This window comes from Bos grunniens, chromosome 1 (assembly GCF_055505025.1).
Source record: "Bos grunniens cultivar Pamir isolate PY7600 chromosome 1, Bosgru_T2T1.0, whole genome shotgun sequence".
Taxonomy (NCBI): Eukaryota; Metazoa; Chordata; class Mammalia; order Artiodactyla; family Bovidae; genus Bos; species Bos grunniens.
Genome location: NC_141165.1, coordinates 96,382,018 through 96,407,860, shown reverse-complemented (window position 1 = coordinate 96,407,860; position 25,843 = coordinate 96,382,018). Strand labels below are relative to the sequence as shown.

Sequence of the window (25,843 nt, the reverse complement as noted above, 5' to 3'; positions counted from 1 at the left end):
CAAGAGCAAGAGGGCCATGAGATGGTGGAAAAAGCAGACTTACAGACTAGATTTAAAACTAATGCAGACTAATGATGCAATCCATCCCAGGAGGAAATAACACAGACCACAGTCAACATATTACCTATGGAATGCAATGGATCTTAAAAGGGTTTATCTGATGAACTTTGTTTTAGAAAGTATAAAAAGAGTGGGTTTCTCCTAGTTATTTGTCACCAGAACATACTCACAGTTTCACTAATTTAAAATGCTTCTTGCCACCACTGCATCTCCCTTATCCCACTGTGTTCCCCACCTGCCAACAGTTTGACACAGATTTGATGAATTTGCTTCCCAATTTTACAGCACTGAGGTCTTCTCTGTACCCAGCAGTACTGCGTGGAGTTCACTGATAATCTCCCGCGACCAGGTGCTTCTCTTTTAAATGGGCTGCCTCTCTCCCCATTCTGCTTTCATTTTTAGTACCATGTAATCAGTCTTCAGCTTTTTAACTTGACTCTGAGTGGGCTCAAATTTTTTATTGGTAACAGCTTATGCTTCTGCCCTTGAGCCCTAGTAGCAAAAGAACTACATACATTTTAATAAAGTATCTTGCCATTCTGCCCTGTCATTTGCATACCCGTCTGTGTGCATGGGTATGCACATATATGTGCAAACAAATACATATTGTGTGTAATACACACACACACACACACACACACACGATTGTTCCAAAAGGAACAAAGAACCAGAGGAGGAGGTGCAATGACAAGAGATGAAAGAAATTGAGGTTGGAACAGAAGCTAAATATGGGAAAATGTATAATAGAGGATAATTTGTCAGTCACTAAAAAAGAGAGTACTGTGACTTAGGGACATTTTGTGCTACCAAGCATTAGAAGAGGTGGACAGTTCAAGATGCCAGTTTCTTATTCCTATCATTTCTCAGAATTTGTTGTGATATGGAGCAGTGATTATGGGTTCACAGGCATCATAACTTTAGGAGTTTTCAGGATTTCTATTTCTCAAAATGGAACTGAGGAATGAGATAAGGGATGTGGGGCCCACATAGCTGCTACCAGAATCAAGCACCAGGGATTGGAAACAATTCTGACATGAGCAGGATGACCAGCCATTCTGTAGTCAAGAGAGTATTCAGTGGGATGCAGAAAGCATGGTTGCAGCCCTGACCCTGAGACAAAGAAATGGGAAAATGACAAAAACAATCGAAACATTTTTTTCTAATACTGAAATTACCAGTTTATACACACACACACACACACACACACACACACACACACTTCTTCATTTCATTTTAAGGTACTATCCTATAGAAAAAACGCAGTTCAGTTCAGTTCAGTCGCTCAGTTGTGTCCAACTCTTTGCAACCCATGAACCGCATCCCACTTCATAAACAAGAAAATAGAGACTCATCAAGTTAAATAACTGGTCCGAGTTAACAAATCTGATAAACTAACAGAGGCAGGCTTCGTACTAAGAACCTCAGGATTTCTGGTTGTAGCCCTCTTTGCTTTCCCTTCTCACCTCCTAACTAACCAGGGAGGTCACACAGCCATGCCAGCTGTCTTGAGCCTCCAGGGATTTGCTGGTAAAATTAGACAACTCGTCTAGATCAGTAGTTTCCAAATGTGCATACATATGGGTACATACATGTGTGCCTATATGCTTGAGAGAGGCAGAGCCTTTCTGAACACAAAGCCTTACAGAGTTTGCTGGATGTTACAGACACTGGCTGAGCCGTGTTGATTAAAGACTGGTGTCTCACTATCTCCATCCTCACTGTGACCCTCAAGAGATGCCAAGGAATACACAAGTTTTTAGAGAATAGCTTGAAAACCTCTGTGTAACATTCTTTGAACAAGTGTATGTGTGTGTGTGTGTGTGTGCACACGCGTGTGTGCATGCATGCATGTGTGTGGTCGGGGGGCGGTGGTAAACCCAGTGACATGGTCTTTTTCTATTGTTCATCTTTGAAAGACTTTTTGGTCACAGTTTCAGAGTGTGGGAATTCATATGAAAGATACTTATTAAGCATCTATTAAGAGCAGAGCCTTAAAAGCCAGTTTCACCTCTGTACTTGGAATTGGCTGCTGCTTCTCTTCCCAGAAGACAGTCCCATAAAGATGAGGTTGTGCAAATCCACTGCTCTGGGTTCTAGCTCCAGCTCCAACGCTAAGCTCCATGATTTCTGGAATGTCACCACTCTCTGAATGTGGCTCCTCATTTATAAAATGAGGGTGATCTCTAGGACCTCTTGCAGCTTTAACATTCTATGATATTATGCCAATTTTATGACTTCAAAAAAACAATTAGATACTTTTTTTATTTCCACAGCACTACATCCTATGGGCTGACAGTTGCCTGCCATGGATGAAATTACTTTTTAATAACTATGTATTTGGTGCTCATTTTAAATTTTTAAAGTATCCCCTTCAGGGCATAAACACATTTCTATATCTAGCTATTTAACTGTGAGGGAGGAAAAGGCTTAAACTCATAATTTTGCATTCTAATTTTGTAGGTTGGACTTTCAGTCTGGGTGTGAAGTCTGGGCAGTAAGAGCTACATTTGAGAGCTGTGCTCCTTGAGCAGAGCACAAAGGGGCTTGGGGACAAGAAGAGGAAGAAAGGCGATGTGCCCCACTTATAGAAACTAGGGGTGGGCTCTGAGAAGGAGTTTAACATCGTCCTTACCTCGGCTCTTTTTTCTCATGTTTCACCATCTCACCCATTTTCTAAACAGATCTCTGTAATTTTTCCTCTTTTAAAAATATAAGAATTACACAAAGGGTAAAGTATTCTTTAGTATAATAGACACAATGCATGTAAACTCAAGGAACTATTAACCTAGATTCATTTTAAAATGTTTAACAGGGTAACAAATACTGGAGAGGCTGACAGTAAAAGGTACTCACATAATTTTGTCACATTGTAAAACGTATAAATCTTTGGATAAGGAACTGCGACTCCAAAATCAGAACGACATTCCTGACAATACTAGCCAAGAAAGTCTCATCACCAAATATTTATTAAGCACTTGCTTTATACCAAAACTATTTAAATTGGTTAAAAAAATTGAAATTTATCTATAGTAATAAAAAATTAGAACCAGTATAAACATCCAAATATAGGAGATTGATCTAGTATGGCTTATCAATTCATTCAAATATTATAAAGCCACTGAATCTTAAAATACATAAGCTGTTTAACATTAAAACATGGTGGTGGTTTAGTCACTAAGTCATGTCTGACTCTTGCAGTCCCATGGACTGTAGCCCACCAGGCTGCTCTGTCCATAGGATTTCCCAGGCAAGAGTACTGGAGTGGGTTGCCACTTCCTTCCCCAGGGGATCTTCCCAATCCAGGGATCAAACCCACTTCTGCTGCATTTCAGGCAGATTCTTTACCGACTGAGCCACCAGGGAAGCCGTATGTTTAGGCTATTATGTTAAATAGAAAAGCAAATCAGAAAATGGTTTGTATATTATCTCAAACTATGTAAAATATCATTCATATGGTCAGCAATTTGAAAGAAATATGAAAAAGTGAAATGAGTTTTCATTAAAGTAATGATATTGTGTGTGATCCTTTTGAAGATGGTGTTAAATGACGATATTAGAGTACCTTTGTCCAGCAACAAAAAGGGGCTGCATTCCCTAATGACACCTTGTGTGAATGTGATAGCATTTAGCTACAGGAGAGACTTCTTAAGGTTCATGGTGATTCCAGTTCCACAATGTGGCCGCCTGAGGTTTGACCATTCGTGCCGCCAACTACATAGAAGATTATATAACCTTTTGTAAACTTTCACAGCTCTAATTCTTTCTCGAGGGGAATACTGGAAAGTGGCTCCTTTGCAGATTTCATAAATTTTCATTTTTCAACTCCCCTCCTCAGTCTCTTCTAATGAATTTTCTTAAAAAAAAAAAAAAAATCCTTCTGGAAGTTTCATGCTGTAGTACTACCTGTGGGTATGATTCCCTATGTGAGGATGTCAAATTTAATTAGATTTTGCTCTCTGTTACTTAATGACTCAACTAGGCTCACAAGTCCAAGATCATAACCTCCCTACTAGGCTGCCAAGTTAGCTATTTCAAGGAACCACTATTTATGGTACCCAATCATAATTATTTTAAACCATGCCCAGAAAATAATAAAACTAGTAAAACTCGCTTAATTATATCCTTCTTCTGTGGATAATCAAGCATTTCACAAGATTTCTTCACTCAGTCTCACATATAACACAGGCAAGAAACTTCTAAGGGCTACTTTAACAAAAAGACTCATCCTTAATTACCTCCTTTTCCTATAAGAAATTTTCAGTGCACTGAGCAGATTCCAATGATATCTGACAAAAGCATAAGGAATCCAGAACTAGATAAAATAAATATTTTTTTCTTAAGGCAAACAAAGAGGATATATTTTTCTGGGTCCAAAAATGTTCTGTTCTTCTGAAAACCTTCGGAGCCTGTTCACTTTCTAGGTCTTCATTGATCACTTTGGTCTATAAAGTGCCAATAAACATGTAACGAGTAAACAACATATAACAAAAATGTTGAGATCTGAGGAAAAGCTTTATCAACTCTACGGAAGTCAAAAGGCACACAGGAAAAGGCAGCCTCATATCCTTCCTGAGGGTCTCACGCCATCAGCCCATCTGGCTTGAAGCAACACTGATCAGATAATGATGCTCTGTGAGAGTGCTGCCAGCCCTAGAATGAACTCCTGAGTGATTCCCTGTCTTTTTTTGTTCGCCATTGTCATTCAGCTCCTGGGACAGCATATCTTGCCTATAGTAAGTGCTTAGTATCAATCCATACTTGTTAAATAAATGAATCTACACTGCTTTTGATTTACTGATCAGAAACAAATTTTCCCCACTGTAACTGAAACTGTGCAATAAATGGACTTTGATAGTAATTTGAACAAAGAAAGTGAAAGTCGCTCAGTCACGTCCAACTCTTTGCAACCCCATGGACTATACAGTCCATGGAATTCTCCAGGCCAGAACACTGCAGTGGGTAACCGTTCCCTTCTCCCGAGGATCTTCCTGACCCAGGGATCAAACCGGGGTCTCCTGCATTACAGGAAGATTCTTTACCAGCTGAACTAGCAGGAAAGCCCCAAATGAGACCTTGTCACCTGAACAGGGACTTGAACCCTAGGCACTCAGATTAAAAATCTGATGCTCTACCAAATGAGCTATCCAGGCTCCCTAAGCCAGCTGTAAAGAGTATTTTGGGAGCAACTCCTACAGCTCAATTCCAGAAAAATAAATGACCCAATCAAAAAATGGGCCAAAGAACTAAATAGACATTTCTCCAAAGAAGACATACAGATGGCTAACAAACACATGAAAAGATGCTCAACATCACTCATTATCAGAGAAATGCAAATTAAAACCACTATGAGGTACCATTTCACACCAGTCAGAATGGCTGCGATCCAAAAGTCTACAAATAATAAATGCTGGAGAGGGTGTGGAGAAAAGGGAACCCTCTTACACTGTTGGTGGGAATGCAAACTAGTACAGCCACTATGGAGAACAGTGTGGAGATTCCTTAAAAAACTGGAAATAGAACTGCCTTATGATCCAGCAATCCCACTGCTGGGCATACACACTGAGGAAACCAGAAGGGAAAGACACACGTGTACCTCAATGTTCATCGCAGCACTGTTTATAATAGCCAGGACATGGAAGCAACCTAGATGTCCATCAGCAGATGAATGGATAAGAAAGCTGTGGTACATATACACAATGGAATATTACTCAGCCATTAAAAAGAATACAGTTGAATCAGTTCTAATGAGGTGGATGAAACTGGAGCCTATTATACAGAGTGAAGTAAGCCAGAAGGAAAAACATCAATACAGTATACTAACGTATATATATGGAATTTAGAAAGATGGTAACAATAACCCGGTGTATGAGACAGCAAAAGAGACACTGATGTATAGAACAGTCTTATGGACTCTGTGGGAGAGGGAGAGGGTGAGAAGATTTGGGAGAATGACATTGAAACACATAAAATATCATGTAAGAAACGAGATGCCAGTCCAGGTTCGATGCACAATACTGGATGCTTGGGGCTAGTGCACTGGGACGACCCAGAGGGATGGTATGGGGAGGGAGAAGGGAGGAGGGTCTAGGATGGGGAACACATATATACCTGTGGCTGATTCATTTTGATATCTGGCAAAACTAATACAATTATATAAAGTTAAAAATAAAATAAAATTAAATTAAATTAAAAAATAAAAATAAAAAACCAAAAAAAAAAAATAAAATTTTAATAAGTTCAAATTAAAAAAAAAAGAGTATTTTGGGGAAATTTGTGATAGAAATGACACCTCTGCAGCTTCTCTTGCATTGCTCTTCACAAAAGTAGAACTCTTTCATCTTTCTGGCCTCAGTTTAACCACTTCTTGGGCTTCCCTGGTGGCTCAGAGGTTAAAGCGTCTGCCTGCAATGCGGGAGACCTGGGCTCGATCCCTGGATTGGGAAGATCCCCTGGAGAAGGAAATGGCAACCCACTCCAATGTTCTTGCCTGGAGAATCCCATGGGTGGAGAAGCCTGGTGGGCTACAGTCCACGGGGTCGCAAAGAGTCAGACACGACTTAGTGACTTCACTCCACTCACTCACTCTGGAGTGGTCTGACCAGATCACCCAATCTAAAGACCTATCCCTCCAGGCATAATTTCACTACAGCATTAATCAGAATATGCATTTATATAGTGCTTTGGGGTAAACAGTTACTTCCCTCTCTTGTCTCCAAGTTGCATGTCCATTTTCTTCATCACCATAAATTAGCACAGTACCAGATTCATATCAGATGCTTAAATGAGTGCATATAACATATATTCAAAGTCCATTTTTACATCATTTAAATTGTGTCTGAAAATACATTTTTAGACTCAAGCTTGTCTCTTAGAACAGAATTTTCCCGTCTCTTCAACGTCTCCATTTTCCTTTTCATATTAGTCACTCAGTCGTGTCCTACTCTTTGCGATTCTATAGACTGTAACCCACTAGGCTCCTCTGTCCATGGGATTTTCTAGACAAGAATACTAGAGTGTGTTGCAATTTCCTTCTCTCGGGATCTTTCCGACCCAGGGATCGAAACTGGGTCTCCTGCATTGCAGCCATATCCTTTATCGTCTGAGCCACCAGGGAAGGCTTTTCCTCTCCTCTCTCACCTCTTATTTCTATTATCATTTCACTACCCTCCTTCTTCTTCTAGTCTCTCTTCCCTGCCACCGTATTTGTGAATTTTATGAATGACAGCTCACACATGGAAGATATGTTCCCACTTACTGTCTATTAGGTAATGAGCAACAAAAATGAGAGATGACTCATATTTTAAAGGGTCATAACTTTCAATCACATAATTTTGCCAAGCATTCCAACAGCTGTGATTTTAAAAGTCATCAAAATTCAGTCATGCTGGTACTGCTTCAAAATAGACTGAAGATAAAGCATTCTACTAACTCATATTAACCATATACAAAGATGTATCTAATTAAACACATGCTATATATTTGTACATAGGGAGCACAAGCTGTTTTTGTTTTTTTTGGAAAAACTAGTCTAAGCCAGACATAAAATGCAAAATATAGATGTGCAAGGTAAGTAAACTGTGTTAGTCATTCAGTTGTGTCCAACTTTTTGTGAGCACACATACTGGGTGGGGCCTGCCAGGCTTCTCTAGCCATAGAATTCTCCAGGCAAGGATACTGGAATGGATTGTCATTCCCTTCCCCAGCAGATTTTCCTGAACCAGGGATCAAACTCAGGTCTCCTGCACAACAGGCAGATTCTTTAACATCTAAGTCACCAGAGAAGACCAAGGTAAGCCAAGTTCAGTTCAGTCACTCAGTTGTGTCCAATTCTTTGCAATCTAATGGATTGCAGCACGCCAGGCTTCTCTGTCCATCAACAACTTCCTGAGCTTGCTCAAACTCATGTCCATTGAACCGGTGATACCATCCAACCATCTCATTCTCTGTCGTCCCCTTCTCCTCCTGCCTTCAATCATGCCCAGCATCAGGGTCTCTTCCAATGAGTCAGTTCTTTGCATCAGTTTGCCTAAGTAACGGAGCTACAGCTTCAACATCAGTCCTTCCAATGAATATTCAGGATTGATTTCCTTTAGGATTGATCTCCTTGCAGTCCAAGAGACTCTCAAGAGTCTTTTCCAACCCTACAGTTCTAAAGCACCAATTCTTTGGTGCTTAGCTTTCCATATAGTCCAAATCTCACATCCACACATGACTACTGGAAAAAACCATAGCGTTGACTAGACAGACCTTTGTGGGCAATGTAATGTCTCTGATTTTTAATATGCTATCTAGGTTGGTCATAGCTCTTCTTCCAAGCAGCAACGGTCTTTTAATTTCATGGTTTCTGTCACCATCTGCAGTGATTTTGGAGCCCAAGAAAATAAAGTCTGTTACTGTTTTCATGTTGCCTGATCTATTTGCCATAATGTGATGGGACCAGATGCCATGATCTTAGTTTTCTGAATGCTGAGTTTTAAGCTAACTTTTTGACTCTCCTCTTTCACTTTCATCAAGAGACTCTTTAGTTGCTCTTTGCTTTTTGCCATAAAGTTGGTGTCATCTGCATATTTGAGGTTATTGATATTTCTGCTGGTGATCTTGATTCCAGCTTGAGCTTCATCCAGCCCAGGATTTTGCATGATGCACTCTGCATTTAAGTTAAATAAGCAAGGTGACATTATAAAGCCTTGATGTACTCCTTTCCCAATTTGGAACCTGTTCATTGTTCCATGTCCAGTTCTAACTGTTGCTTCTTGACCTGCATACAGATTTCTCAGGAGGCAGGTCAGTGGTCTGGTATTCCCATCTCTTTAAGAATTTTCCACAGTTCCTTGTGATCCACACAGTCAAAGGCTTTGGTGTAGTCAATTCAGCAGAAGTTTTTCTAGAACTTTTTTCTTTTTCTATGATCCAAAGGATGTTGGCAATTTGATCTCTGGTTCTTCTGCCTTTACTAAATCCAGTTTCATCATATGGAAGTTCACAGTTGATGAACCATTGAAGCCTCGCTTGGAGAATTTTGAGGATTACTTTCCTAGTGTATGAGATCAGTGCAATTGTGCAGTAGTTTGAGCATTCTTTGGCATTGCCTTTCTTTGGGACTGGAATGAAAACTGATTTTTTCCAGTCCTGTAGCCACTTCTGAGTTTTCCAAATTTGCTGGCATATTAAGTGCAGCACTTTCACAGCATCATCTTTTAGGGTTTGAAATAACTCAGCTGAAATTTCATCACTTCCATAGCTTTGTTTGTAGTGATGCTTCCTAAGGCCCACTTGACTTCACATTCCAGGATGTCTGGCTCTAAGTAAGTGATCACACCATCGTGATTATCTGGGTCGTGAAAGATCTTTTTTGTACAGTTCTTCTGTGTATTCTTGCCACTTCTTAATATCTTTGCTTCTGTTAGGTCCATACGATTTCTGTCCTTTATTGTGCCCATCTTTTCATGAAATGTTCCCTTCAGTTCAGTCGCTCAGTCATGTCCGACTCTTTGCGACCCCATGAATCGCAGCACACCAGGCCTCCCTGTCCATCACCAACTCCCGGAGTTTACCCAAACTCATGTCCATCCATATATGACTACTGGAAAAACCATAGCCTTGACTAGACAGACCTTTGTTGGAAAAGTAATGTCTCTGCTTTTTAATATGCTGTGTAGCTTGGTCATAACTTTCCTTCCAAGGAGTAAGCATCTTTTAATTTCATGGCTGAAATCACCATCTGCAGTGATTTTGGAGCCCAAAAGATAAACTCTGATACTGTTTCCACTGTTTCCCCATCTATTTCCCATGAAGTGATGGGACCAGATGCCATGATCTTCGTTTTCTGAATGTTGGGCTTTAATAAAACCTTTTCACTCTCCTCTTTCACTGTCATCAAGAGGCTTTTTATTTCCTCTTCACTTTCTGCCATAAAAGTGGTATCATCTGCATATCTGAGGTTATTGAGATTTCTCCCAGCAATCTTGATTCCGGCTTGTGGTTCTTCCAGCCCAGTGTTTCTCATGATGTACTCTGCTGCTGCTGTTAAGTCACTTCAGTCATGTCAACTCTGTGCAACCCCATAGATGGCAGCCCACCAGGCTCCCCCATCCCTGGGATTCTCCAGGCAAGAATGCCAGAGTGGGTTGCCATTTCCTTCTCCAATGCATGAAAGTGAAAAGTGAAAGTGAAGTCGCTCAGTCGTGTCCGACTCTTAGCGACCCCATGGACTGCAGCCCACCAGGCTCCTCTGTCCATGGGATTTTCCAGGCAAGAGTACTAGAGTGGGGTGCCATTGCCTTCTGCATGTAAGTTAAACAAGCAGGGTGACAATATGCAGCCTTGACGTACTCCTTGTCCTATTTGGAACCAGTCTGTTGTTCCATGTCCAGTTCTAACTGTTGCTTCCTGACCTTCATATAGGTTTCACTGGCTTCTCTAATTTTCTTGAAGAGATCTCTTGTCTTTCCCATTCTATTGTTTTTTTCTTTGCACTGATCACTGAGGAAGGCTTTCTTATCTCTCCTTGCTCTTCTTTGGAACTCTGCATTCAGATGGGCATAGTTTTCTTTTCTCCTTTGCCTTTAGCTTCTCTTCTTTTCTCAGCTATTTGTAAGGCCTCTTCGGACAACCATTTTGCCTTTTGTTTTTCTTTTTGGTGATGGTCTTGGTCACTGCCTCCTGTACAATATCATGAACCTCCATCCATAGTTCTTCAGGAACTCTGTCTATCAGATCTAATCCCTTGAATCTATTTGTCACTTTCACTGCATAATTGTAAGGGATTTGATTTAGGTCACATCTGAATGGTCTAGTGATTTCCCCTACTTTCTTCAATTTAAGTCTGAATTTTGCAATAAGGCATTTTTGATTGGAGCCACAGTCAGCTCTTGGTCTTGTTTTTGCTGATTTATAGAGCTTCTCCATCTTCGGCTGCAAAGAATATAATCAATCTGATTTCAGTATTGACCATCTGGTGATGTCCACTTGTAGAGTTGTATCTTGTGTTGTTGGAAGAGGGCGCTTGCTATTCCAGTGCATTCTCTCAACAAAACTCTGTTAGGCTTTGCCCTGCTTCATTTTGTACTCCAAGGCCAAACTTGCCTGTTACTCCAGGTATCTCTTGACTTCCTACTTTTGCAATCCATTTCCCTATAATGAAAAGGGCATCTTTTTTGGTGTTAGTTTTATTGAGTCTTGTAGGTCATCATAGAACTGCTCAACTTCAGCTTCTTTGGATTAGTGGCTGGGGCACAGACATGCCTTACTGTGATACTGAATGGTTTGCCTTGGAAACAAACAGATCATTCTGTCATTTTTGTGACTGCACCTAAGTATTGCATGTCAGAGTCTTTCAATGACTATGAGGGCTACCCCATTTCTTCTTCAAAGGGATGCTTGCCCACAGTAGTAGATATCATGGTCATCTGAATTAAAGTTGCCCATCCCAGTCCATTTTATTTCACTGTTTCCTAAAATGTTGATGTTCACTCTTGCCATCTCCTGTTTGACCACTTCCAATCTACCTCGATTCATGGACCTAACATTCCAGATTCCTATGCAATATTGTTCTTGACAGCACCCGACACTACTTCCATCACCAGTCACAACCACAACTGGGTGTTATTTTCACTTTGGCTCCATCTCTTTATTTTTCTGCAGTTATTTCTCCACTCTTCTCCAGTAGCACATTGGGCACCTACCAATCTGAGGAGTTCATCTTTCAGTGTCATATATTTTTGCCTTTACATACTGTTCAGAGAATTTTCATACTGTTCAGCGAGTTTTCATACTCTTCAGAGAATTCTGACAAAATGTGCTCCACTGGAGAAGGAAATTGCAAACCACTTCTTGCCTTGAGAACCCCATGAACAAGGTAAGCCAAGCCTGCCTTCAAAAGGAAGAAAACATTATTCCTGATGGTTTCTCTAAAATTCATTTGTTTGCTTTTTTAATCCTTTTTATTTTAAGTGAGCCATAGTTTTTACCACACTCATCAAAACTCTTCTTGAAGATGGTGCAAAGTATCAGAGAAGACATCCCTTCATAAAGCCTCCTGTGACAATTGTTCAATTGCTAAACTGTGTCCTATGCTGTGACCCCATGAACTGCAGCACACCAGGCTTCCATGTCCTTCCCTGTCTCCCAGAGTTTGCTCAAATTCATGTCCACTGAGCTGGTAACGCCATCCAACCATCTCATTCTCTGTTGCCCGCTTCTTCTTCTGCCCTCAGTCTTTCCCAGCATTAGAGTCTTTTTCAATAGGTCAGCTCTTCATATCAGGTGGCCAAAGTATTGGAGCTTCAGCATCAGCATCAGTCCTTCCAATGAATATTCAGCATTGATTTACATTAGTATTGACTGATTTGATCTCCTGGCTCTCTAAGGGTCTCTCAAGTGTCTTCTCCAGCACCACAATTTGAAAGCATCAAATCACTGGTGCTCAGTCTTCTTTAAGGTCCAACTCTCACAGCTGGACATGAATACTGGAAAAACCATAGCTTTGACCATACAGACCTCTGTCAGCAAAGTGATGTCTCTGCTCTTTAGTACTCTGTCTAGGTTGGTCACAGCTTTTCTTCCAAGGAGCAAGCATCTTTTAATTTCATGGCTGCAGTCAATGTCTGCAGTGATTTTGGAGCCCAAGAACATAAAATCTGCCACTTTTTTCACTTTTCCCCCATCTATTTGCCATGGAGTGTTGCGACTGTATGACATGATCTTCATTTTTAGAATTTTGAGTTTTAAGCTAGCTTTTGCACACTCCTCTTTCACCCTCATCAACAGACTCTCTCATTCCTCTTCGCTTTCTGCCATTAGAGTGGATTATCTGCATATCTGAGTTTGTTGATATTTTTCCTGACAGTCTTGATTCCAGCCTGTGATTCATCCAGCCCATCATTTTGCATGAGGTACTCTGCATATAAGTTAAATAAGCGGGTGGCAATATACAGCCTTGATGTACTCCCTTCCCAATTTTGAACCAATCTGTTTTTCCATGTCCAGTTCTAACTGTTCTTCTGGACCTACATACAGCTTTCTCAGGAGACAGCTAAGGTGGTCTGATACTCCCAGCTCTTTAAGAATTTTCCACATTTTGTTGTGTTCCACACAGTCAAAGGTTTTAGCATAGTCAATGAAGCAGATGTTTTCCTGGAATTCCTTTGCTTTCTCTATGATCCTGTGACAGAATGTGATTATAAATCAATGTTGTTAAGGTTAAACAATATATTAATCATTCTTAAAGGATACATAACTGTGAAAGAAGAAACATACCCAAATGCAGAACCTCACCTTTAGCATCAATAGAATAGTTACAACTCAGTCTCTGCAATTAAGACAGACCGAGCTTTGATTTCAGGTTTCACCTTTATTGATCATGTCACTTTAGACAAAGCACTGGACTCTCTGAGTCTCACCTTTCTTATATGTAAAATAAAGGTATAATAATATCTACTAAATATGGTGATTAAATGGGCCTGAAAAATAATGTGTAATACAGTAGTAGGTACATGGAGTAAGTACTCAATTGTTTTTGTTTAATTGCAAAGTCATGTATTACTCTTTCATAACCCCATGGACTGTAGCCCACCAGGGTCCTCTGTTTAGGGAATTCTCCAGGCAAGAATATTGGAGTGGGTTGCCATTCCCTCCTCAAGGAGAAGTTCCTAACCAGGAATCGAACCTGGGTCTTCTGCATTGACAGGCAAGTTTTCTACCACTGAGTCACCAGGGAAGTCCAAGTACTCAATTAAATGATAGTTATTACTACTACTGTGATTCTCATCAGTAATGCTATGTTATTTTGGTAGTGGCAGTGATTACTTCATTCTTGTCAAATGCTAAAAGAATGTGGCAAAATAAGGGAAGCCAATTCTAAGTGCCATCATGTGGAAAATATATCAAGTAAAGCAAATGTGAGTGCTATAAGAAAACTAGCCTGGACTCTCAAAAGGAGATTAACTTAATCCCCCATTTACTCATGAAGGAAGGTGAGGGCATTAGGGTCAGCAGATAGCCTATTCAGGCTTCACTTTTGGTTCAACTGGTAAAGAATCTGCTTGCAATGTGGAAGACCTGGGCTCGATCCCTGATTCATTTTCTCATCCAGTATTTCCTACTGCTACTGGTGCTGCTAAGTTGCCTCAGTCGTGTCCGACTCTGTGCAACCCCATAGACAGTGGCCCACCAGGCTCCCCTGTCCCTGGGATTCTCCAGGCAAGAACACTGGAGTGGGTTGCCATTTCTTTCTCCAATGCATGAAAGTGAAAAGTGAAAGTGAAGTCACTCAGTCATGTCCGACTCTTTGCGACCCCATGGACTGGAGCCCACCAGGCTCCTTGGTCTATGGGATTTTCCAGGAAAGAGTACTGGAGTGGGGTGCCATTGCCTTCTCCAGTATTTCCTACAGGCTTTTCAAATAAGGACTTGAAGAAGCATTTAGGTAACATCAGCTCTATCATATTACTCTAGGAATCAGTGAATATGTCTGAATTTAAAAAGTTATAAAAATGTTTGACAAATTTAAATCCAAACACATATTTAAATTCAAATAAAAATTTGAATAAATCCCACAATTAATTTTCTCCAGTTTCATTTTCATTATTTGTAAGTTAGCTTTATCATGGAAATTTCACAAACAAAAATATCAAAATTTCTTTTGAAAATGTTTTCTTTGAAAGTGTTTTCTTTATAGTTTTAGTCTACCAAATTAAGACATTCAGAGAAAAATGAACAGAAACATTTGCATTTTTCTCATATCTCAAATAATAACACATGATCAATTACCTATGTAAAGAAAACAAAAGGAAATCTAGAAGTTACAAAATATTCTCAGAGTAGTCATGAATAAAATCTAAATTCAGATGTTAATACCACAAATAAACTTAGCTGGAAATTCCTGTTTATTTTAGATTTTTATAGGCTAGACATAAATTTGCTATTAATATAGAGAGACTCATTGGAAAAGACTCTGATGCTAGGAGGGATTGGGGGCAGGAGGAGAAGGGGATGACAGAGGATGAGATGGCTGGATAGCATCACTGACTCGATGGACATGAGTCTGAGTGAACTCCAGGAGTTGGTGATGGACAGGGAGGCCTGGCATGCTGCGATTCATGGGGTCGCAAAGAGTCGGACACGACTGAGCGACTGAACTGAACTGAACTGAGTTGTACTTCAGAATACCAATAACTACAGGCAATTGCCAATATATAAAGCATGCATTCCAAAATTTCATTTATAATTCAGTCATTTGGAACTTGCAACAGCTTTTCCCATATAAATATTTACAATTTGTGGTTAAGTTCATATGTAAGGCCACATATGCTACTTTTACATGAAATCATTGTAAAACATTTATCTACAGAAGGAAACTAATATATACTTTCATTAATAAAACATAAACTAAAATAATACAATGTTAAACTGAGATAAAGTTTATTATTATATATTTATTCAAAACTCTATGCATTGGTGAAAAGAATGGCAAAACTCAAAAGGGAAGAGGTGTGGTATGTTTGGTAGAATTCCCGAAGAAAGCTTAAGAGTATCTTCAAGGACTTAGCTATTTTCGGCCAAATTCTCTTTTTTCCTAAATCGTTTCAGATCTTACAAAAGGTACAGGTAGATTTTCAGAACCATATTTAAATATTATCAGTTACTGACTAAAAAATGTAAATGAAAAGAAGAGAGGGTAAGTGAATTATAAGGAGCTATGGGGGAGGTAAATTTGAAATAAGCAAGCAGAAATGTCTGGAAACAAAGGAGACTGCATGGGAGGAAAACTGAGCTACATGCAGAGAATGCCAGAGGTGCAGGATTGTGTATAATCCTTTGGTAGCAGATTAAGAAAGTGTTGGAGCAGAAATCCGGCCAACTTGTCCTATGAGCTGACTACAAAATGGCAGGAGTGCTTCTTCATGACATTTTGGTTGCCAGAGAATGTGCACAAGTTGTAAGAAGGTAAACACTTAGCAGGCTCTGCTGTGATGCTCTTATAGAGCCTTTCACGCTTGTGGGTGGAACACTTTTTCTGTCTTTACCAAGTTAACATGCAAACCTTATGATCTTAGAAACACTCAACATTGATTGGTCTTCTCTAGCCATGTGTTGGGTATTGGGTTTTAGCTTTTTAGCACATTGTGATACTGCTTCTTAATTAGTGGAACAAAAACTAAATGTGTGGTAGAAATAAGGACATTTGATATTACAGTCATACATACTGTAGTATAGTGCTATGTTCTTGCAGCTATTTTCATATATTACAAAAAGTGTTTGATTTCTGACTTCCCATCTGACAATAGACACAGCGAGAAGTCCAGACAGACTCTATGAATAACTTTTTGCCTGTAATGCAATCGTGCTGTCCCTAGTCTGTGGGCTATGTCACCTCCAATTAAACAGTGGCTCAATCAGTGTGAAGACAGCCTTCATATTGTTACCATAGAAAGGTTTCTCCTCTGTGAGTAAGCCTTTTCCAGCTGTCGAGATGTTCACCAATTGCTGCCTCAGCTCCTTGGAACCTGCTCGGCTTGTGAGCGCCGATGCATTTACTGTACTAGTAATTAATGCCGTTAGCATTGTAATTAAAAAGAAAAAAAAAAAAACTTTTTGCCTTTATACTCAGGGTGATAATGCTGCAAGTAAAAATTAATTAAAATGAGATGAATTGCCTTCAGTTAAACGAAACGGAAAGAGAAAAGGAGGGGTGGGGGGAGGAGGGACCTGACATAGAGTTTGCAGCCTTATTAATGAAGCAAACTGAGGAGGCTGGGCTTCACATTTTCCCCTGATTCTTTGTCCTTTGTGCTACAGTCTGGGTTAATGGAGCCCAGAGCTATCAGTTGGTGAGGCAATACAAAGAAGTTCCATTTTTGCTCCATTTGCTATGGGTCACTATGAAGACCGCAAACATGAGCGCCCATGTTTGTCAAGCCCCTCTTTAATTTCCCCTTATCGGTCTGTTTGAAGTAATGGGCTGTGAAATTGACTTCTATATTATTATTAATTAGATATGATGCCTGATTTTTCTTAACACTTGATACAGTGAAAAGGTCTGGTTCTTTGCATAGGACAAAATCCTGACAAATTCAATCATCGACTAAAACAGAGCTTGAGTGGGAAAGTCTGACCTCTTCTCATCCTGAAAGCAAAGACCTGGTGATCATCTTCCAGTCTCCTGATTTTTCTGAATTTAGCCTCCCAGTTCTGACTGAAGGACACAGATCCTTTAAATGAAAGTAATACACCAGCATTCTAAATTTCAGAAAGGAACAACAATCAATTAATCAATAAACACATGCTTAATGAAATCCTGGTGTGTATCTTAGGATTATGTCAGTGCTCCAGGGGATACAGAAACAGTGAAAAAACAACCCTTGTCTTCGAAGAATTGATAAACTCACTTAAAAAAAAAAAAAAGCTTAGCTGCATAAACCACTTATAAGTGGGTAATTGAAGCCTAAAGGCTTTGACACTCTGAGTGAAACAGGTTGGTATAAAAGAAGGGGTACTGGTCTGGAAGTCAGTAATAACTGCATGGTGAATGAGTGAGTGAGTGAAGTTGCTCAGTCGTGTCCGACTCTTTGCGACCCCATGGACTGTAGCCTACCAGGCTTCTCCATCCATGGGATTCTCCAGGCAAGAATACTGGAGTGGGTTACCATTTCCTTCTCCAGGGGATCTTCCTGACCCAGGGATCAAATCCACATCTCTCGCATTGGAGGCAGACACTTTAACCTCTGAGCCACCAGGGAAGCCCTGCATGCATGGTAGAATAAGCCAAAGAAAAAGGAGAAGATAAAAGGACACAGTTAAAGAGGGAAGAATTTTCATTACAGCTCACAGCATATAATTTCTATATATCTCAAGTCATTCATTGGTCAAGAAGGGAAAAACTACCTGCAGCAGGTAAATTTCTGCTGGAATTTCCAGTAAATTTCTGGAATTTCTCTAGTGCTCTGAGAGGCTTCTTTCATACTCTAACAATTACTGACTGACTCCTCTGGTTCTGTTTGGTGTTCTATGGACTGTCACACATTGGACATTCTACCCTTTTAAGCCTTGATTCTCTGATATACCTTCGTTCCATTTTCAGGCAGAAACATATTCCCACAGCTTAGAGATGGGAATACATGGTTCATCTTTTAGAGTTAGGGCCTGACACCTGATGCAGGAACTGAGCTCATTTAGAAGAACAATGCATTGAATCAACAGCTCTCAGCATGGGTTTTAAAATTCGTACAAGAGATTCTGGGGAGCCTTCAGATAATCTCTTGAAGTACTAAATATAGTTCTTCAAATTCCACAGTCATCTCATGTTTGGGGCCACTTCACTAGCATCGCCAGGTAACAGCTTTCCAAGAAAACGGTAGTAAGTGTGACCATATGACTTACTTTTTCAACGTCTGTTCGTGGATGTTACAGACTGTAAAATTAGAATCTTCAGATTTAAGAACAAAGTTGGTATTCTCTTTGTGAAGCCATCTGTATTTGTGCAAAGGGAATTTCTTAAAGTCGCTTCAACCAAAGACATTTCGAGAAAAATGTTCACTTGCTCCATTCACTATCTAGATGGAAAGCCTGATGACTGTCTGTTGCGCCCTAGAGAAGCTGCCCAGATGCTTTATAAAGGCCATGGCTTAGCTGCAGAACATCTGCAATTTCCAAATAGGGGAAATCAATCCAAGCTCCAGCTAGTTCAGCCTGAGAAAGAGGCAGTTTGAGAAGCTTTTTTTTTTTTTTTTAATTTTTTAGCAGCAGGGTAGATTTGCTGCCTGAGGCAAGGAAGGTCTTGAGTCTCAGATGTGCACAGGTCTTAAACACCAAGAAAGTAGAGCTATTAGGGTAAGAGCTATTAGGGTAAGAGCTATTAGGGTAATAGCCGGCTAGGTGGATGGCCTTGATGGATGTCAAATGGGCTCAGAGAAGCTGCTGAACTACCCAAACTAGAGAGAGGCCTGTACCAATCAGAAGTATCCTTTTGCTACACTAGTCAGAAATTAGCAAGCAGGGGAAATGTATTTAACCCTGCCCCCTCTCTGTGACGGGCTGTGAGTGTACTATCAAGCTGTGTGGCATTGACAAAACTGAAATACACAGTTAATTCTTTCTCTAGCTGCTTTTAATCATTTCTTAAAACCTTATAGAAAAAGCAACTACAGTTTAGAATACCAGAGAGCCATAAGAAAAAAAGATGAAGCCCTACTTTAATTAAGAAATGATGGACTTGATTATACTTGTGTGTGTATTAGTTGCTCAGTTGTATTTGACCCTTTGTGACCCATGGACTGTAGCCCACCAGGCTCTTTTGTCCATGGGATTTTCCAGGCAAGAATACTGGAGTGGGTTGCTATGCCCTCCTCTAGGGGATCTTCCCAACCCAGGGATCAAACCCATGTCTCCTGTGTCTCCTGCATTGCAGGCAGATTCTTTACTCATTGAGCCATCAGGAAAGCCACATGATTATACTTATGACACAAGAAAAGACAGACCTTGAAGTAATGAAGCAGTGTGGGGGGAAATGGGCCATGGAAAGAAACAATGGTAAATTACTAGTTTATGGTGCATTACTGATTTCCTGTGACCTCTATGAATTCCACATTGTAGTTCAGTAGGTAATAGTCACATGGTTTACTTGATTCTCCCTTCCTAATTCCAGAAGGCATAGCAACATGCTCTGTGAGCAGCAGAAAATTCTCCCGCTGACTGGTTTGCAGACTCTCCACTTGAAGTGCTGGACTTACAATCTGGTTGCAGCAAAGAACTGCTGACTGGAAGCTGGCACCTGTACAACTACTGGCTTGCATACTTTAAGGCCTGGCTCTTAAAAACAAATACAGTGAGCTCTGGGATCTTGGAGTTGGCTGCACAGGACACAGTCTATGTCTATACATACTCTCCCTGTGGTAGTACAATGTTCTGTTGTATATGTTGAATGGGGGCCTTTCTTAGGTTTTCACAGGTCTAATTACAGATCCCATGGATTGGAAAATACAGGCTCATTCATTTTTCATTTTAACTTCTCTTGGGATATGAGAGTGGATAAAGAAGAAGGAATGAAAGGGCATACACAGAGAATAATTCATGAAATGACCAAATGCTGTCTGATAAATAAAAAGGTGGAATTTGGCAAAAGACAGACATAGTGAAGAACACTATAGCCAACTTCGAGACTTCATCTTTTCTCTCCCACCGCCCCCATTCCTGTCTCTCTACTACCTATCATTGTCTCTCTCCTCTCTCTCTATCTCATTATCTCTCCATCTCTACACATTTCTATCTAAAAAAGAATCTTATTCCACCAAAGGAAAATGATAACTTGTTTAAAACCCTTAGCATCAGAGCTGAATGCATTAGTCCTGACAGAGTAGGTTATTAGAAAAGAAATACATTTTCTTCTAAATGTGTTAACTGAAAGATAACAAAGACAAGGCCTCTCCTGAAAAGTAAAATTTATCTTTTCTTCCACATTCCAATTTTTAATTCTCTGTTTTTGTATTCAGCACATGAGTACTTGGACTTCTTGATACTGAAAATGAAAACAGCTATTTTTATAGACCTTTGCTCTATCACTTTCAATTCTGAAGTGCAATGAACCTCACAATATGGTATTCCATGTAACATGTGGGTTCTTTGGGAAATGTCTGAGATATTTTAGATAATAATATGCTTTTTAGAAGTCTACAGCCCATATAAACATACTAAAGGCTATGAGAAGTTCTGTAAAAAGAAAGACTTTAAGTCAAAATTCACCAAATTTTTTGACCAAGAACATTTTTTTTTACACAATTATTTCTGCTACACAATTATTTCTACAGAACAAATATTCTAAAAGACATGATTTCAGACATGACATTACAGTGCAAAGGCTGACACACAAATAGGCCAACATTCAAATTTTTGCTTTCCTGCTAAAGTGTGTTCTTATTAACTTTGAAAATAACAGTACATATGCATAAATACAGAGAAGGAAGAATGCAAGGAGAAAGGAAGGGAGGCAGAGAAGCACAGAGATGGAGAAGGGAAAAAAAGAGAAAACAGAGAAATTAATTTTGCCCTAAATTTTAAATAACTGAATCTCCAAATCTTTGTTTTTGTATGTATGTATGTTTTGTATGTACTGTTATGTACTAGTACTGAAAATGGAAATGACAATTGAACACCTACCATGTGTCATTCACTTTTAAAATATTCATTATATATGTTATTTCATGAAGCTATCAAAATTATTGGAAAGATCATCTTGTATGACGACATCAGGGTAAATCTAAGAGATGGCCTTACTATGTATAGAAACTAATGTACTTTCTCAATTTCTGTGACTACATTCTGTTTTTGGATTAAATAAAGGACTGAAAGATAAATCTTATCTGGATAAGATAAGGATATTCTTTTAATCTGGGTGCTACATGGGATTTAGACCAAAGTGAGTCTTTCTTTCTAACTTTTATATCTTACTTCCAAACATTACTTTTTCCCATATGTGTCAATAAACATTTTAGGATTACTTGAATTATTATTTTTCTGTGAAAAATGCTCTTGGTATTTTGTCAAGGATTGCATTGAATCATTAGATTGCCTTAAGTAGTACGGTCATTTTAACATTACTAGCTCTTCCAACCCATAAGCATAGTATATTTTTTTTTTTCATTTTTGTGCCATCTTCGATTTCTTTCATCAGTGTCTAGGAGTTTTCCAAGCATGGATCTTTAACCTCCTTAGTTCGACTTATTCTTAGTTATTTTATTATTTTCAATGGCATTATAAATGGAATTGTTTTCTTAATTTCTCTTCCTGATAGTTTATTGTTTGTGTATAGAAATACAATGGATTTCTGTATATTACTTTAGTATCTTGCAACTGTACTTAATTAATTGATAAGTTCTTCTAATTTTTTGATGGCACCTTTATATAGTATCATGTAACTGCAAACAGTGATGGCTTTACCTTTTCCCTTTCAGCTTAGATGCCTTTCATTTCTTTTTCTTGTCTGATTGCTGTGGCAAGGACTTCCAATACTATGTTGAATAAAAGCTGTGAGAATGTGCATCCTTGTCTTATTCTGATCTTAGAAGAAATGCTTTCAGCTTTTCACCACTGAGTATGATGTTACCTGTGGGCTTGTCATATGTTCTTTTTACTATAATGAGGTATGTTCCCCCTCTTACTGTGTTGAGAGATTTTATCACAAATGGATGTTGAATTTTGTTTAAAAGCTTTTAAACAAAAGAGCAAGTCCCAACAGTTTCCAATAGACACCCTAGGATTAGTAAATGAATTTTCCTCATGGATAGTCTAGATACCCTTCAAACCACTGTTTTTGGAAGCTATTTAATCAGTCCTTAGTACCTGTGGCGGATTCATTTTGATATTTGGCAAAAACTAATACAATTATGTAAAATTTAAAAATTAAATTAAATTAAAAAAAAAAAGAGGAATCATTCTAAATGTACATGCAGATTCAGTGTGCATATTCAAGGAGGTGTGTTCAGAGTCTTCCTATACTGTGGTCTGGGACAGCTTTCAATTTTTTTGTAGATTATTTATTTGTAAAGCAAAAGAGCTATACTAGATGACTTACAAGAACATTCCCACACTCCAAAATACTATCTCTACAATTTAAACAATATATAATAGCCCTACCCATCAACACAAAATTGGATTAAAGATTTATGAGCATGGCCCCACCCATCAGAACAAGACACAGTTTCCCCCAGTCAGTTTCCCCCACAGTCAATCTCTCCCATCAGGAAGATTCCATAAACTGTTTACCCTTATCCCTCAGAGACAGAATGAAAAATGCAATCACAGAAAACTAATCAAGCTATTCACATGGACCACAGCCTTATCTAACTCAATGAAACTATGGGCCATGCCATGTAGGGCCACCCAATATGGACAGGTCATGGTAGAGAGTTCTGACAAAATGTGGTTCACTGGAGAAGGGAATGACAAACCACTTCAGTATTCTTGCCTTGAGAACCTCATGAACAGTATAAAAAGGCAAAAAGATATGACACTAAAGATGAACTCCCCAGGTGGGTAGGTATCCAATATGTTACTGGAGAACAGTGAAGAAATAACTCCAGAAACAATGAAGAGATGGAGCCAAAGCAAAAACGTCACCCAGTTGTGGATGGGACTAGTGATAGAAGTAAAGTCCAATGCTGTAAACAGCAATATTGCACAGGAACCTGGAATGTTAGGTCCATGAGTCAAGGTAAATTAGAAGTGGTCAAACAGGAAATGGCAAGAATGAACATCAACAATTTAAGAATCAGTGAACTAAAATGGACCAGAATGGGCGAATTTAATTCAGATGACCATTATATCTACTACTGTGGGTAGGAATCCCTTAGAAGAAATGGAGTAGCCATCATAGTCAACAAAAGAGTCTGAAAAGCAGTACTTGAATGCAATCTCAAATATGACAGAATCATCTCTGTTCGTTTCCAAAGCAAACCATTCGATATCACAGTAATCCAAGTCTATACCCCAACCAGTAACGCTGCTGCTGCTGCTGCTGCTGCTAAGTCGCTTCATTCATGTCAAACTCTGTGCGACCCCAGAGATGGCAGCCCACCAGGCTCCCCCGTCCCTGGGATTCTCCAGGCAAGAACACTGGAGTGGGCTGCCAATTCCTTCTCCAATGCATGAAAGTGAAAAGTGAAAGTGAAGTCACTTCAGTCGTGTCCGACCCTTAGCGACCCCATGGACTGCAGCCTACCAGGCTCCTCCATCCATGGGATTTTCCAGGCAAGAGTACTAGAGTAGGTTGCAATTTCCTTCTCCAACCAGTAACGCTAAAGAAGCTAAAATTGAATGGTTCTATGAAGACCTACAAGAACTTGTAGAACTAACATCCAAAAGAGATGTCCTTTACATGATACCTGGACTAACAGTCAAATTTGGCCTTGGAGTACAAAATGAAGCAGATCAAAGGCTAAAAGAGTTTTGCCAAGAGAACACATTGGTCATAGCAAACACCCCCTTCCAACAACAAAAAGGAAGACTCTACACAAGGACATCACCAGATGGTCAATACCGAAAACAGACTGATTATTTTCTTTGCAGCTAAAGATGGAGAAGCTCCATACAGTCAGCAAAAACAAGACTGGAGGTGACTGTGGCTCAGATCATGAAATCCTTACTGCCAAATTCAAACATAAATTGAAGAAAATAGGGTAAACCACTAGACTATTCAAGTATAACCTAAATCAAATCCCTTACAATTATGCAGTGGAAGTGACAAATATATTTAAAGGATTAGATCTGATAGACAGAGTGCCTGAAGAACTATGGATGGAGGTTCGTGACATTGTACAGGAGGCAGTGTTCAAGACCATCCCCAAGAAAAAGAAGGGCAAAAAGGCAAAATGATTGTCTGAGGAGGCCTTATAAATAGTTGGGAAAAGAAGAGAAGCTAAAGGCAAAGGAGAAAAGGAAAGTTATACCCATCTGAATGCAGAGTTCCAAAAAGAGCATGAATGGGAAAGACTAGAAATCTCTTCAAGAAAATTAGAGATACCAAGGGAACATTTCCCGAAAAGATGGGCACAATAAAGGACAGAAATGGTATGGACCTAACAGAAACAGAAGATATTAAGAAGAGGTGGCAAGAATACACAGAAGAACTATACAGAAAAGATCTTCATGATCCAGATAACCATGATGGTGTATTCAGTCACCTAGAGCCAGACATCCTGGAATGTGAAGTCAAGTGGGCCTTAAAGGGAAGCATCACTATGAACAAAGCTAGTGGAGGTGATGGAATTCCAGTTGAGTTATTTCAAATCCTGAAAGATGATGCTGTGAAAGTGCTGCAATCAATATGCCAGCAAATTTGGAAAACTCAGCAGTGGCCATAGGACTGGAAAAGGTCAGTTTTCATTCCAATCCCGAAGAAAGGCAATGCAAAGAATGCTCAAACTACTGCACAATTGCACTCATCTCACACGCTAGCAAAGTAATGCTTAAAATTCTCCAAGCCAGGCTTCAACACTATGTGAACTGTGAACTTCCAAATGTTCAAGCTGGAAAAGGCAGAGGAACCAGAGATCAAATTGCCAATATCTGCTGGATCATCGAAAAAGCAAAAGAGTTCCAGAAAAACATCTACTTCTGCTTTATTGATTGTGCCAGAGCCTTTGACTGTATAGATCACAACAAACTGTGGAAAATTCTTCAGGAGATGGGAATACCAGATCACCTGACCTGCCTCCTGAGAAATCTGTATGCTAGTCAAGAAGCAACAGCTAGAACTGGACATGGAACAACAGACTGGTTCCAGATTGGGAAAGGAGTATGTCAAGGCTGTATATTGTCACCCTGGTTATTTAACTTATATGCAGAGTACATCATGTGAAATGCCAGGCTGGATAAAGCACAAGCTGGAATCAAGATTGCTGGGATATATCAATAACCTCAGATACACAGATGACAACATTCTTACGGCAGAAAGTGAGGAGGAACTAAAGAGCCTCTTGATGAAAGTGAAAGAGGAGAGTGAAAAAGCTGGCTTAAAACTCAACTTTCAAAAAATGAAGATCATGGCATCCACTCCAATCACTTTATGGCAAATAGATGGGGAAACAATGAAAAGAATATAGACTATTTTCTTGGGCTCACTGCAGATGGTGACTGAAGCCATGAAATTAAAAGACTCTCACTCCTTGGAAGAAAAGCTATAACCAACCTAAACAGCGTATTAAAAAGAAAAGATAGTATCTTGCCGACAAAGGTTCATCTAGTCAAAGCTATGGTTTTTCTAGTAGTCACATATGAATATGAGAGTTTGACT

At 39.5% G+C, this 25,843-nt stretch overlaps 1 protein-coding gene and 1 non-coding gene across 4 annotated transcripts in view; both read right to left on the bottom strand.

The window, feature by feature from the left end:
* Nucleotides 1-25,843, bottom strand: part of LSAMP (limbic system associated membrane protein) — a 712,212-nt gene that overhangs the window by 451,189 nt on the left and 235,180 nt on the right. The gene's annotated exons all lie outside the window — the stretch shown is intronic.
* On the bottom strand, nucleotides 5,138-5,210 carry TRNAK-UUU (transfer RNA lysine (anticodon UUU)). Its single transcript has one exon. It is a non-coding gene; the product is annotated as a tRNA-Lys (tRNA).